Source organism: Cebus imitator, unplaced genomic scaffold (genome assembly GCF_001604975.1).
Source record: "Cebus imitator isolate Cc_AM_T3 unplaced genomic scaffold, Cebus_imitator-1.0 Scaffold45, whole genome shotgun sequence".
NCBI lineage: Eukaryota > Metazoa > Chordata > Mammalia > Primates > Cebidae > Cebus > Cebus imitator.
Genome location: NW_016107360.1, coordinates 10522747 through 10538534, shown reverse-complemented (window position 1 = coordinate 10538534; position 15788 = coordinate 10522747). Strand labels below are relative to the sequence as shown.

At 42.7% G+C, this 15788-nt stretch overlaps 1 protein-coding gene, 1 long non-coding RNA gene, 1 other non-coding gene and 1 pseudogene across 5 annotated transcripts in view; 1 reads left to right on the top strand and 3 right to left on the bottom strand.

Annotated features, from left to right (window-relative positions):
* Positions 1-1322, bottom strand: part of SNX10 (sorting nexin 10) — an 83729-nt gene extending 82407 nt beyond the window's left edge. Inside the window, exon 1 of one of the 3 annotated variants that reach the window (XM_017527025.2) lies at positions 1102-1322. The gene's annotated coding sequence lies outside the window, so the exon portion shown is untranslated. Of the gene's footprint in view, positions 1-27; positions 152-920; positions 995-1101 lie in introns of those variants that run through there. The other 2 variants (XM_037737921.1, XM_017527026.2) reach the window with 2 other exon arrangements.
* Positions 1323-3913: 2591 nt separating this feature from the next.
* On the top strand, positions 3914-4054 carry LOC119470958. The gene has a single exon (XR_005199946.1). It is a non-coding gene; the product is annotated as a U4 spliceosomal RNA (small nuclear RNA).
* A 2007-nt stretch (positions 4055-6061) lies between these two features.
* LOC108303133 overlaps positions 6062-15788 on the bottom strand; it is a 24900-nt gene continuing 15173 nt past the window's right edge. The window contains exons 2-4 of the long non-coding RNA XR_001824701.2: positions 12687-12839; positions 7152-7234; positions 6062-6106 (exon numbers count right to left, since the gene is read on the bottom strand). This is a non-coding gene — a long non-coding RNA (uncharacterized LOC108303133). The remainder of the gene's footprint in view (positions 6107-7151; positions 7235-12686; positions 12840-15788) is intronic.
* LOC119470971 lies at positions 14539-14679 on the bottom strand (annotated as a pseudogene).

Genomic DNA, 15788 nt, shown 5'->3' with positions numbered 1-15788 from the left:
ATAGTAAAGGTCCAGCTATGTACCTACCTTAGGAATAGGCATCACTGGAAGTGATGGCAAAGGCGAGGCAGAAGTCCCTGACCTCACCTCCATTCTCCCATTGAGGAGCCCGGCAGAGGCTGGTCAACTATCCAAGCAGTGCCCGCTTGTTCCTGGTGAAGGCCTCAGCCCTCCAGCCCAGCCCCCTCCCAGGAGAGGAGGAGGAGTTTACGCAATCCAAACCCAGTTCCCAGGCCCCAAAGGTGGACGTAACTGGGGTGGAAGTCAGAAGCCCGCCAGCTTGTAGGCCTGGTTCTGCTCCTACCTGGCTGAATGATCCTGGCCACAATACTCGGCCTCCCCCGGCCTTTGCCTCCTCCCTGTCTGTAAAATGAAAGGTTTGATGGAGATCACGTGCAAGCCTCCTCCCTGCTCTAATTTTCTAATTCCACCATTCTTAACGTGTAGTGCAGAGATAGAAGCCCTTCCTTTCAGCAGGACATGTTGCTCCCCATTCTATGACCAGCCCCCTGAATAATCCGTGTAATTTGGGAAAAGTATGATACATCGGCACTGAAAAACAGGCTGTTGCTTTCCTGGTCACCAAATCTGATAATCGGTCAATATGAATTTTCCCTCGGGCCTTCTCCCACAATGCCACAATCCCACGAATAAACCTGCCTTCCCCTCCCAATTCCTCAACTCAAAGCTACCCGTTCACGAATTAAAAAAAAAAAAAAAAAAAAAAGTCCCTGTCGCCGGCCCCCACCTCTGCCCAACCCGGCCTTGTGTAAGGTGCCACAGCACTTCTTCCGTAATCTAGAATTCACCTCTGTCCCACCTTCTCCCCGGGGTGTCTTTTTAGGCTAGAACCCCTGGATCCTCACGCTCCGTCTCCCCGCTCTAGCAGCCAGCTGACCATTTCTCCCTGCCTGGCACACCTCGGCTTTAAAGGAGGCGGCTCCTCTGCTCCAAGCCCAGGGGACCCAAACCTCTTCCCAGCCCGCAAGGGTGCAGGCACTTCAGTGCAGAGGGAAGGGCCAGCGCCTCTGGAAAGAAGGGCCGGTGTCCCCACCCAGGCGGCGCAGGGGAAGCCCCCTCAGCGGGTCTCTTCTCACTTACGGGCGACTCCTCCGGGCAGAGCAGGGCAGGGCCGCGCAAGGCTTGCGGGCCGCGGAGTTTGCTGACTCAAAGGCGCGCGGCGGTGGCGGCGGCGGCGGCGGGAGCGCACACGAGCACACGAGCGCACGAGCGCACGAGCGCAGCCCCGCGCACCCCGCGCACGTAGCGGCCCCGCGCCCGCGCTCAGCGCCAGCTGTCCGCCTGTGGCCGCCGCTCCTCGTGCTTCCTCTCGCTCGCGCAGCCCAGCCCAGGTGCCCCCCCGCCCTGCCGAGCAGGCCTCCTGCCTCCTGGAATTCGGTTAGGGAGGAAATGCCCCGGTGAGCCCGGACGCTGAAGCTGGAGGTGATCCAGCAGCACCCTTCGGAATCTCCACCTGAGTCACCTTAAGCTTCCTAACCCCGACCCCACAGTTATGGGGAGGATTGCCGATGGGGAGAGGGACGGACAAATAACGTGATAGAAGAATGGCAGAATGTTCATAGCATCTAGGTTGTGGGCTTATGGGTGTTTGTATAAAATTATTTCAACTTCTGTATATGTTTGAAATGTCTCTTAATAAAACATTTGGGAGGAAAGCTATGAAATCTGCCAAGGGACCTGACTCAGGAAGGCATTTCCCAAATGGCACCTGAGGTTGGGTCCCCACGCCTGTTTGCATAGAAAACCGCAATCATCACTTGAACTGCTAATGAGTGACTGAACGACACAGAATAATAAACATAGCCTAATATTTCATTTTTCAAGCATGAATTTTCTCATTAGACACAGCTTGTTGCTGTTCATCCTCCGGGTACCATTCCAGTCCCACCTGAAAATGCATCTGTTCCCGCCACACCTACGTTAACTCCCTAACAAAACTTATAAATATACAATGTTGTGTCTTAACATCTTGGATCTTGAAGTTGTATTGCTGAACCTTTAATCTCTGGTATTTAATTTCCTAAATTGCACGTCATAACACACAAGTGTTATGACTTTTTGTTTTCACTTTTGAAAATCAAATTAAAGTGTAGTTTTTAAATTTTTGTCCCTATGCTCCACAAAGAAAAGCATTGAGTAGAAAACAAAATGCAGCATATACCTAAGGTCCTAAGAGATTCTGTAAAATTAAAATCTTTCTGAACTTATTGTCAAGAGCATAACTTTACAGCTGTAGACAGAGCAGCAGCAAACCCTCAGAGAGTCTACTGAAAGTCATTTAAATATCTGTTAGAATTATGACCCTATTAAGAATGGTAACTTGCAATCTGAATCCAGGAAACTGACTTAAGTGACGGTCACCTTTTTAGATTGTGGCATTTTTGTTATACCATCGGTAGGGTGGGGTAAAAACTGGGACTCTACAGTGGTTAAGAAACCCCGCCTAGTGGCCGGGCTGGTGGCTCATGCCTGTAATCCCAGCACTTTGGGAGGCTAAGTGAGGTGAATCAGCAGGTGTCCGAGACCAGCCTGGCCAACATGGAGAAGCCCCATATCTACTAAAATACAAAAATTAGCTGGGTGTGGTGGCACATATCTGTAATCCCAGCTACTTGGGGAGCTGAGACATGACAATTGCTTGTACCAGGAGGTGGAGGTTGCATGAGCCAGGATCTCACAACTGCACTCCACCCTGGGTGGCAGAGTGAGACCTCTGTCTCTCAAAAAAAAAACAAAACAAAACAAAACAAAAAACCCTGCCCTACTGAGAAGACCATAAACATTGCTTTTTTTTTTTTTTTTTTTTTGAGACAGAGTCAGGCTGGAATGCAATGGCGAGACCTCAGCTCACTGCAACCTCCACCTACTGGGTTCAAGCAATTCTCCTGCCGCAGCCTCCTGAGTAGCTGGGACTACAGGCGCGTGCCACCATGTCCAGCTAATTTTTGTATTTTTAGTAGAGACGGCGTTTCACCACGTTGGCCAGGATGGTCTCGATCTCTTGACCTCGTGATCCGCCCGCCTCGGCCTCCCAAAGTGCTGGGATTACAGGCGTGAGCCACCGCACCCAGCCAACATTGCTTTTAAAAAGAAATATCAAGCCAGGTGAGGTGGCTCACACCTGTAATCCCAGCACTTTGGGAGGCCAAGGCGTATGGATCACTTTAGGCAAGGAGTTCAAGACTAGTCTGGCCAAGATGGTGAAACCCCATATCTACTAAAAATACAAAAATTAGCCGAGCATGGTGGCATGTGCCTGTAGTCTCAGCCACTAGGGAGGCTGAGGCAGAGAATTACCCAAGCCCGGGAGGCAGAGGTTGCAGTGAGCCGAGATAGTGCGACTTCACTCCAACCTGAGTGACAGAGCAAGACTCCGTCTCAAAAAAATAAATACATACATAAAAATAAATATCAAAATTATTAATAGATGAGCATTTTAACCCTGGGGAGACTGAAAATTGAGTATGAAATGTTTAAAAGATTCAAGCCTGTAATATTAATATTTTGTTTTAAGGAATTTGGGCACATTTGGAATTCTATGTAATGTTAACATGTAAGAGAACTTGGCCTGCTGAAGTAATCATTTGCCTTGTACTTCAAGTTTTAAAATGTGTAATTTAATACCTGGATATTAATGAGCTGAAAATAGTCTTATTAAGTTAATAAACAGTATTGGAACACTCACTAGCACTTAAGATTTACCATATTTATAAATTTATTAGATGTTGTTACTTGCTAATCAGACAATTAAAGATCTTTACAAATGAAACAAATATATTAAATTCATGAATGAAGTTAAAAATGTTTAGAGGTGATTAAGTTAATGGGATCGAACATTAATCGAATGCCTTTGGGTTGTTAAAGTTTGCTAGAGTTATAAATGGAATAAGATAGCTTTGCCCAGTGGCAGTATCATAGCCAATGAGGTTTATCCGAGGCGCGATTATTGCTAATTGAAAACTTTTCCCAATGCCCCATTGTGATGACTTGCAACATAGTTGGCATCGGCAATTTCTGACAGTCTCTACGGAGACTGAATAATAAATAAATAAATAAATAAATAAATAAATAAATGGAATAAATTTAAGTGTGATATTGTAAAATATATATTTAGTCATCATCCCCATTTCCTGGTAATAAAACTCCTAAAATCCTTGGAATCCTCAAAGTGATGTCTTTCTGTATGCTAATGAGTTGACTGGTGGTGGCTGGCAGCTCCTAGTAGCTTCAGGAAGAGGCTCATCACTGGAAAGGCCACACCCTGAGTAGAGGGTTGGAACTTCCAGCCCTATTCTCCAACCTCTCTGGGGTGGGGAAGGGCTGAAGGTTGAGTTGATCACCAATGAACAAAGGTTTAATCAATCATGCCTACATAATGAAGCCTCCATAAACGCACAAGAGGACAGGGTTCAGAGAGCTTCAGGGTGCTGAACACGTCCAGGTGCCTGGAGGGTAGTCCACCTAAGAAAGGCATGGAAGTTCTATGCCCCTCCCCCATGCCTTGCTCTATGCATCACTTCATCTGTATTCTTTGTACCATCTTTCTAGTAAATTTATGTGTTTCCCACAGTTCTGTGAGCCATTCTAGCAAATTATTTGAACCTAAGGATGGGGTTATGGGATCCCCGATTTAGAGCTGATGGCTCAGAAGCACAGGTAAACAGCCTGGGCAGAGCTTACAATTGTCATCAGAAGTGTGGGGAGGCAATCTTGTGAAATTGAGCCTTCAACCTGTTGGATGTCTCCAGGTAGCTGGTTTCAGAATTGAATGGGGCCGGGCGCAGTGATTTAGGCCTGTAATCCCAGCATTTTGGGAGGCCAAGGCGGTTGGATCACTTGAGGGCAGGAGTTCGGTACCAGTCTGGCCAACAAGGTGAAACCCCATCTCTACTAAAAATACAAAAAATTAGCTGGGCATGGTGGTGTATGCCTGTAATGCCAGCTACTCAGGAGGCTCAGGCAGGAGAATTGCCTGAACCCAGGAGGCAGAGGTTGTGGTGAGCCAAGATCGCGCCTTTGCACTCCAGCCTGGGTAAAAAGAGCGAAACTCCGTCTCAAAAAAAAAAAAACAAAAAACAAACAAACAAAAAAAAAAACTAAGGAATAATTATACTCTTGTAATTTTAACAAATCACATATTCTAAAAATAGCATCAAAATTATATTTTCTGTGCACAAGAACTACTCTTGGAAGCGTGCACGCTCACGCACACACACACACACACACACACACACACACAAACATTTATGACCAGGCTAGGAATGGTGGCTCAAGCCTGTAATCCTGGCACTTTGGGAGGAGGCTAAGGCGGGCAGATCACCTGAGGTCAGGAGTTCAAGACCAGCCTGGCCAACATGGTGAAACCCTGTCTCTACTAAAAATACAAAAAATTAGCCAGGTGCGGTGGTGCATACTTGTAGTCCCAGCTGCTCCAAGGCTGAGGCAGGAGAATCACTTGAACCTGGAGGGGGAGGTTGCAGTGAGCCAAGATCATGCCCCTCCACTCCCACCTGGGTAACAGAGCAAGACTCTGTCTCAAAAAAAAAAAAAAAAGAAACAATTATGGCCATTTCTGCCTCTCTTGGTGTAATGTCCTTACGGTGGGGAAAGGTATTTTATTCTGTGTCTCATGAAATATTTTCTCAGTTCTTTGTAATTAGGGCTGTAATGGGAGCATTTGAGAAAATCCTCACTTTCCTGTTATATTTGTGGTAGATGTACCACGGCACCACCTTCACAGGGTTGTTGTGGAGTTTAAATGAAATAACCCAGGTAAAGCTTTTGTATTGGGTAAACAGCAAGTTTTCAGTAAATTTTAGCTATTATTATAACTTGACCCTCTTCTCCAATCTCTCCTGTCTCCAAGCTAAGTACACTTAGTTACATACACATTAAAGAAAGCCATCTCCACCCCCTGTCCTTCCTCCATCTCTTGGAAAAATTGCAAAATCCACAGATAGTAAAAATGGAAGTTGCCTGGACTTGGTGTTCAGAAATTATAATTAACTGATAATATACATAATATTGTATTAAGAAATACTTTACCTTTAAGTGTTCGTGAATGCTCCTGCCTTCTTGGGAAACACTGTCACAGGAAATATTTGCAATGAAGGGAAGATAGTTTTTACCTTTCATGAACAACTAATAACTGGATTTAAGAAAAAATTTAAACGAATGACAAATAATTTAGATTTTGATTTGTGATCTTGTGATCATAATTACTATTTTTTTCAAAAAGATGAAATATAGATTAATGGTGAATAAAATAACCACTCTCAATTATCAATCTAATATAGTTTTTCAAAATATGCGACGTAAGCCTGCCTCCCAGATGAAGGGATTTAACTTCTCATCCATCCACCCACCTCCTTATTCTTATTAGTGAATTAATGTGCTCCCAGTTAACAGTCCAAACCTGCTAACCTTGGCACTTCCTTTGACCCAATTCCTTCCCTTAATCTACTCAGGTCCAAGATCCATACATTTCATCTTAGCCAGATCATGGTGGAACTCACGTTCTGTGTTCCATTCTCCTGCAGACACTCTGAACTCTCAGCATCCTACAGTAACCTCTCTACAGTGATCCAATTCACTGGTTTTTCAAATGCCTTTAGCAAATGAACTCTTTCTTCAACTAAACCTCATTTATAAAATGAAGTAAAACACAATTCCATTACTATACATTTATTTGATGAATTCAATTTTGTAGCTTTTGCTAATTATAAAGAAATCAATGACCTTTGGAAGCTGTTTTGCTGAACACCAAGATTTGAAATCAGGGATTTGTGAAAGATCACTGGAATCTCCTATCAGGGTCAACATCCCATTTACCCCTTCTATTTGATTGCTTAATATTAACAAAACTCCAATCTACTCAGAGAAGTATTTGCAAATGGTAACAATTCAGAAGTTTGAAAAAGGAATAGTTTAAATTTTTGTTTCAAAGTTGAAGCACTAAGGGTATCTCACATCCTCACATTGTATCACTAGCAGAAGTTGCAAGTAAGAAGACCAATCCTTACTGTAAATGCTAAAGTGTCTATAATATGAATTATCACCACACAATCTGCTTCAAGTTCATTTGGCTTTACACAACTGACAGGAGCACACACCCAAGCAAAGGTAGGCACCTTGTGCAATATTCCCCAGGACCACCAAGGGATGCTCTGTAGTGATGTCCTGCTCATTCTGCTCTACCAAAATAATTTCATTCCTGGGAAAGAGAAAATGAAAACAAAAAAGAGGACTTGCATTATCAAAAGCTATATTTTAAGGCCAGGTACAGCGGCTCACACCTGTAATCCCAGCATTTTGGGAGGCCGAGTTGGGCAGATTACTTAGGGTAAGGAGTTCAAGACCAGGTTGGCCAACATGTCAAAACCCTATCTCTACTAAAAATATAAAAATTAGCCAGGCATGGTGGCACACAGCTGTAGTCCCAGCTACTCTGGCAGCTGAGGCAAGAGACTCACTTGAACCCAAGAGGCAAAGGTCGCCGTAAGCTGAGATCATGCCACTGCACTCCAGCCTGGATGACGGGGAGAGACTCTGACTCAAAAAAAAAAAAAGCTGCATTTTAAAAGCATTGGTTTCAATGGTGAATTTTATTTTATTATTATAAACTAAAATTATTGGTTGATTAAAACTGACAAAAACAAAACAAAGCTTAGCATTACTGAGCATATCAAACATAAACCCAGTCTCAATCATCTAATTTCTAAGCCTTTGATATAAATTGCAGTATGGTATAATTGGCACCAACACTCAACCAGAGAGACCAGGAGAGAAGCCATTTCTTGCCTGAAGGAGCTAGGTTTTTTGTTTTGTTTTGGTTGGGTTTGGTTTTCTCAGTGCTCTGCTTGAGTACCTATACATGTGGCACTAATTCTGAATATTGGATGCATTATAGTCTATAACCATGTGGAGATAGTAGAGTACAGTGATTAAGGCTCAGAGTCCAGCGCCAAAAATCTTGTTCTAATCCCCAAATTCTTTGGGCAAGTCACTTCACATCTCTAAGCCCTCAGTTTTCTTATCTGTGAAGTAGTACCTACCCAACAGGGTTGTCATTAGGAAGTAATAGATATAAATTACTGGCTGGGTGTGATGGCTCACACCTGTAATCCCAGCACTTTGGGAGGCTGAGGAAGGTGGATCACCTGAGACCCAGAGTTGGAGACCAGTCTGGCCAACATGGCGAAACCCCGTCTCTACTAAAAGTACAAAAATTAGCCGGATGTGGTGGAGGAGGGCACCTGTAATCCCAGGTACTCAGGAGGTTGAGGCAGGAGAATCACTTGAACCTGGGAGGCATAGGTTGCAGCAAGCTGAGATCGTGTCACAGCACTTCAGCTTGGGTGACAGAGTGAGACTCCGGCTCAATAAATAAATAAATAAGTAACTAAGTCCAGGACTGCAACAGAGTAGGAAAGAGCTTCATAAACATGATTTTGATGCTGTTGTCTTTAGTGCACATCTCATCTTTCCAAAATAAATGGTCGCATAATATCCAAATCTCATTATGACACCTTTTGCAGAAGAAAGTGTACTTGTACTCATTTTTACAATTTTCTGTGAATGGACATACATAGGACTAAATTTTTTTAAACAACCAACCTATATATGTGTATGAAATTCCTCTGAAAGGATAAACTTTGGTTAGGAGAAATAAGGAGGTGGGGGCAAACATGGGAGGAAGTTTGCTTTTTGATCTACATCCTTTTGAACAATTCAAATGTTATGTAGAGTACATTCAACAATATATAAACAGGCCAGGCTTGGTGGCTCATTCCTGTAATCCCAGCACTTTGGGAGGCCAAGGCCAGAGGATCGCCTGAACCCAGGAATTCAAGACTAGCTTGAGCAACATAGTGAGACCTTAACTCTGCAAAAAATAAATTAAAAAAAAATAGCCAAGCACAGTGGTGCACACCTGTGATCCTAGCTTCTCAGGAGGCTGAATTGGGAGGATTGCTTGAACCCAGGAGGTGGAGGCTGCAGTGAGCTGTGATCGTGCCACTGCACTCCAGCCTGGGTGACAGAGTAAGACCCTGTCAAGAAAAAAAAAAAAAAAAAAAAAAAAAAAAATATATATATATATATATATATATATACACACACACACACACAATATATATATATTTATATATATACTATATATAAATATATTTTTATATATTTATAAGATATTTATTTATATATTTTCTATGTATTTATATAGAAAATAGAGTATAGTATATAAATATTTATAAATATTTTATATATATAAATAAATATATATATATATACACACACACACATACACAAAGAGATAAGCACTGAAGGTATTGTAGAGGCAGCAAAACTCCACCTCTGTCCTCTTTTAGGCTGGGCTGGAGAATTAAATTGACATAAGACAGATTAACAGGAGAAAATCATGCAAGTTTATTTAATACAAATTTTTCATGGCATGGGACCCCCCATAAGAATATGAAGACCCAGAAGCATTTAGAGTTATTTTAACAAGGTCTGTACAGAAGTTTCTCAGTCTCATCTTTATAGCCTTGTTAAGAATGGTTGGAGTTTTGACAGGGGAGGTTTGTTTGCTTGTTTGGAGACAAGATCTTGCTATGTTCCCCAGGCTGTACTCAAACAATCCTCCCACCTCAGCCTCAGCCTCCCAAAAATTGCTGCATCTTTCACATGGGAATTTCATGTCCTGCTTTTAAGAAACAGAATGAAGGTCATATTCTCTCCCTTTCTTTTTTTTTTTTCTTTGAGACAGGGTCTTTGTTGCTCAGACTGGAGTGCAGTGGCACAATTATGGCTCACTGAAACCTTGACCTCCCAGGCCCAAGTGATCCTCCTACCTTAGCCTCCCAAGTTACTGGGACTCCAGGCACAAATCACCATGCCCAGATAATTTTTTTTTTCGTAAAGATGGGGTCTTGCCAGGTAGCCGAGGCTGGTCTTGAACTCCTGGGCTCAAGTGATCCTCCAGCCTTGGCCTCCCAAAGTGTTTGGCTTACAGGCATGAGCCTCTACGCCCAGCCAGGGGTGTTATATTCTTAATTCCTCCAATATAAACAGACAACTCACAGAAGAGGAAGTACCAATAACTAATAAACATAAAGGAGAATCCATTTCTCAACAGTTTAGTGAAAAAAAAAAAAAACTTCTTTCTTTTTGAGACAGGGTCTCACTCTGTCTCTGTTGCCCAGGCTGCAGTGCAGTGGTATAATCATGGCTCACTGCAGCCTCAGCCTCCCAGGTTCAGGTGACTCTCCCATCTGTCTCTTGGGTAGCTGGAACTACAGGTGCACACCACCACATTTGGCTAATTTTTTGTATTTTTAATAGAGATGGGTTTTACCATGTTGCCCAGGCTGATCTCAAACTCCTGGGCTCAAGCAATCTGCTCACTTCACCCTCCCAAAATGCCAAGATTACAATGTGAGCGACTCACCCCAGCCCCAACTTTTATTTTTTAATTTTCTTTTACAGAGATAAGGTCTCACTATGTTGCCCAGGCTAGTGTTCAACACCTCAGCCTCCCAAAGGACTGGCATTATAGGAATAAGCCACCATACCCAGTCAAGTCAAAAAATTTTTGCATTAAGAACATCACATATTGGCAACAGATAGTTTCATGCTTTGCTCATTAGTGTAAATTGGAAAATCAATTTTATGTATTTATTATTTATTTATTTATTTTGAGACAGAGTCTCGTTTTGTTACCCAGGCTGGAGTGCAATGGCACCATTTCAGCTCACTGCAACCTCCGCCTCCCGAGTTCAAACAATTCTTCTGTCTCAGCCTCCTGAGTAACTGGGACTACAGGCACATGCCACCATGCCCAGCTAATTTTTTTGTATTTTTAGTAGAGTCAGGGTTTCATCATATTGGCCTGGCTGGTCTTGAACTCCTGAACTTGTGATCTGCCTGCCTCAGCCTCCCAAGTGCTGGGATTACAGGCGTGGGCCACCAGGCCTGGCCTATTATTTTATTTTTGAGATAGTCTCACTCTGTCACCTTGGCTGGAATGCAGTGGCACAATCTTGGCTCAATGTAACCTCTACCTTCCAGGTTCAAATGATTGTCCTGTCTCAGCCTCCCGAGTAGCTGGGGATAATTTTTATATTTTTATAAAAATATAAAAGGCACACACCACCATGCCCGGCTAATTTTTATATTTTTATTAGATACAGGGATTCACCATGTAGGCCAGGCTGGTCTTGAACACCTGACCTCAGGTCATCTGCCTGCCTCAGCCTCCCAATGTGCTGGGATTACAGGTGTGAGCCACTGCACCCAGCCTGGAAAAGCTGTTTTAGAGAGCAATTAAGCAATGTTGTACTGAAAGGACAGGCAAGCCCCCCAAATTGGGGCTTAGCCTGGGAGGGTTTTGGCTTCACCCAGGAAAGAATTCAAGAGTGAGCTGGTGGTGTTAAATGACAACTTTTATTGAAGCAGCAGTGTACAGCAACAGCAGAGGTACTACAACTGTGGAGCAGGGCTACCCTGTAGGCAGTGTGCCCAGAATGGCAGCTCAGAGGTAGTTCAGCAGTCATAGTTATACCCACTTTTAATTACATGCAAATTAAGGGGTAGTTTATGCAGAAATTTCTAGGAAAAGCATGGCAACTTCCAGGTCATTGGGTCGTTGCCATGGAAAGGAATGGCAATTTCTGAGTGTTGCCATGGCAATGGCAAACTGACATGGCACACTGGTGGGCATGTCTTATGGAAAGTTGCTTCCACCCTAGCCCTGTTTAAGCTAGTCCTCAATTTGGTCTAGTGTCCAAGCCTTTCCTCCAGAGTTGAGTCCTACCTCCTCCTTCACTATCAAAACTAAACTCATATGTGCCTATGGCCCAGCAATACTACCTCTCAGTATCTCTCCCACAGAAACCCTCACACGTGTGCCCAAGAAGATATGCACAAGGGTGGACACTGCAGCATGGCTGGTAACAGCAAAAAACTGGAAGCAAGTTAAATGTTCACCAATACAGAAATGTTTTAATAATCCATATATATTCATAGTGTGGAATATTATACATCAGATTTTAAAATGACCAAACTCTATATGTTACTGAGCAAGGGCTAGCTGCTCGACACACATAGAAGCTGATATGTGGCCAGGTGCGGTGGCTCATGCCTGTAATCCCAGCACTCTGGGAGGTCGAGGCATGTGGATCACGAGGTCAGGAGTTCAAGACCAGCCTGACTAACATGGTGAAACCTATCTCTATAAAAATTAACTGGGCGTGGTGGCAGGCACCTGTAATCCCAGCTACTAGGGAGGCTGAGAAAGGAGAACTGCTTGAACCTGGGAGGTGGAGGTTGCAGTAAGCCAAGACGACGCTATTGCATCCCAGCCTGGGCGACAGAGAGAGACTCCAAAAAAAAAAAAAAAAAAAAAAAACCAAGAAGCCGATATAGGATTGACTTTTGAGAAAAGAAAAAGCTTCACTGTAACTTCACTGGCAAGGAGACACGAGGCAATTCTCAAATCTGTCTCTCAAGCTGGGGTCTGGGGCAGGTTTTATGGTCAAAGAGGAACTGAGATAAGGTGTGATCTGATTGGGTTCATGGAAAGAAGCTGCAAACTGATGAGATCATGCAATGAGGTGATATTGGGTCCTTGGCTTTTAGAAAAGTTCATACTCCAACAAAACAGGGGGTACCTTGCTTTTTAACTTGGTCCCTGTTGCTTGGTCCAAGCACTTAGATTCTGCCTGTGGTTGGCTTTTTCATTCCAGCTGGCTCTGAGGTCAGGACCTGGGCCTGCTTGATTCTTCTGGCCATACTCAGGTTAGGTGACTTGCAACCTGGGGGTCCTTGGGAGCAGAAAAAAAACTCATCATTTTGTCACATTTTGTTGTTGACAAAGTTGAACCAGATTGGACTAGTTCCAGGGTTACTTATGGTTACATTGAAAGATCTTTAAAACATACTGAGAAAGGCAAGATAGAGAATATAGTGCCCTGCTACTTGTTAATGGTGGAGGGTCTTCACTGTAAGTTGTCAGGTTCTTGGCGTTTTGAAGAGAGAATCAAACAAAATGCACAGCAAAGCAAGGAAAGAATGAAGTGAGGAAAGCAGAGATTTATTGAAAACGAAAGTACACTCCACAGGGTAGGAGTAGTTCAAGCAGTGGCTCAAGGGCTCTGGTTGCGGGATCTTCTGGGGTCTGAATACTCTCTACAGTTTTTTTATTGGTCATTTGGTATATACCCCATGCAAATGAAGTAGTGGCCCACGATCAGTCTGACTGGTTGCACAAAGCAACCAATCAAAGGCTAAAGTGAAATCACAAAGTTGAACTCCTATGCAAACATCTGATTGGTTGTGCAAAGCAAACAATCAGAGGTACTCTCAGTTTTCCGTCTGCCAGGGAGAAAGTGGAGAGCAGGGGCGTTTGCAAAGGGAGTAGCCTTTGGTCCTTTTGTTACTTAGATTTTGAAATTTGGGGTTTTCCTTTTGATTTAGTTCTAGGAAGTCAGCATGAATGCGGCTTTAGGTTTCCTGCCTCCAGACTCTATTCTCCTGCTTCACTACTGTTAATATGTTAAAAAAAATTTTTTCATTTATTTATTATTTTATTTTGTTTTATTTATTTATTTATTTATTTATTTATTTATTTATTTATTTATTGGTAGAGATGTTGGCATCTCACTACATTGTCCAGGCTGGTCTCAAACTCCTGGCCCCATGATCTTCCCACCTCAGCCTCTCAAAAAAGTTTTAAAATAATAAAACCTCTGTTTTTCTACGTAGATATATGTATGTATGTGAATATATGGTCTAGAAGGACAACTTCAAACTTATAAGAGATTACCTCTGGGGAGAGAAATGATCCAATATAGCTCCTAGCCTATATAAGGTCTTTGTGAGGATGTTTATAAGTTACCTTTCTTCCACACAATTTACTGCCATCTGCTGGAAAATTATCATTTAAAAATGTCAAATGTACTACCCTGTGAATAGTGACCCCTAGGGTTGTTCATGGCACAACTTGCACAGTCATAGTCTATAGCCTTAGAGGACATTCCTTGAGACTGAGATCAAGTTTTATTCTGAGGTCTATACAAAATAAGTTAATATGACCACATGGGTAAACATTAGTTTTCAATGTGTTAAAATTTATTTTGTAACATTTCTATGTACAAAAGCGTTAGGTTTTGGAGAGGTGAGGTTTGTGGGTTAAATGGTGGGTTATGTCACTGACAAAATCAGAGACTCACTGCTTCTAAGTACAGAAAAGATTTGAGCATAAGCAACTGGGTACTAAATAAGACAAATTAATCACCTCTCAGGTCCTTCCTTTCCAATAGCAGGAATGCAGTATATTATTACATAACAAAGTATTTCTCAATACCAGGCGTCCATTTTCTTTATGTTTCAAATCATGCTTTGAAGGCAGGAAGAATTGGTAAAGTAGTTACAACAATTGCTCCCGGCAGTTTACAATTTTTCTGCAATATTAAGCAATTTAAATTACCATTAAATTTCTATACATGTGAGTTTGGACATAACACCAGTGAAACATGATACTGATTTTTTTCTTTTTTTCTTTTTACTTTTTTAAATACTTTTTTTATGTTTCATGCATCTCCAATCATCATGTTTTATCTCCCCTCCAAAGGAGGAACGGGTAAGGATTATCCCACCTGACGATGATACTGATTTTTATAATGTTAAAGCAAACTAAATATGGCCTGAGAAGGACTCTGTACTTTTTTTTTCAGAGACAGAGTTTTGTGCTTCTTACCCAGTCTGGAGTACAGTCATGAGATCTCAGCTCACTGCAACCTCCACCTCCTGGGTTCAAGCAATTCTCCTGCCTCAGCCTCCCGAGCAGCGGGGATTACACGTGCCCGCCACCACGGCTGGCTAATTTTTGTTTTAGTGGAGACAGTTTTCACCATGTTGATGAGGCTGGTCTCAAACTCCTGACCTGTGGTGATCCACCCACCTCAGCTTCCCAAAGTGCTGGGATTACAGGCATGAGCCACTGCACCCCACCAGGACTCTGTACTTTTATATTTGTGTCTTTACGTACAAACCATAATCTACCTTAATAGGTAGACAAAACTGAAAACCTAACTTAGCAGTATGTGCCTGTAACAATAGTTGAGTCTTGGCCAATCTCAGCAGCCATACTTTTAACTACTCATACACTGCTGAGTGTTCAAACTGTATTCAAATAAAGCAAATGCCAAGCTGTAACCAATCCTGCTCTTTCTGTACCTCACTTGCAATTTGTGTACATCACTTCCCTTTTTTGTCTATAAATTTGTTCTGACCAGAAGGCATCCCTGGAGTCCTGAACCTGCTGTGATTCTGGGGGCTGACCAATTTGCAAATTGTTCATTGCTCAATTAAATTCCTTTAAATTTAATTCAGCTGAAGTTTTTCTTTTAACAATATTTGAATTGTGAAGAATTTTATTTGTATGAAAATATAAGGGCAAAGGGAAAAGTTCTTCTTCATCCTCAGAAGTTTCACTGAAAAATCAACTCACAAAAGGCAGATTAGGCCAGGTGTGGTGGCTCACGCCTATAATCCCAATACTTTAGGAGGGTGAGGTGGGAGGATCCCTTGAGGCCAGGAGTTCAAGTCTAGCTTGGGCAACATAGCGAGACTTCATCTCTACAAGAAATTTTTTTAAATTCTCAGGCTTGGTGGGCACATGCCTGTGGTCCCAGCTACTCAGGAGGCTGAAGCAGAAGGATTGCTTGGGCCCAGGAATTTGAGGTTACAGTGAGCTATGACTACCACTGCAC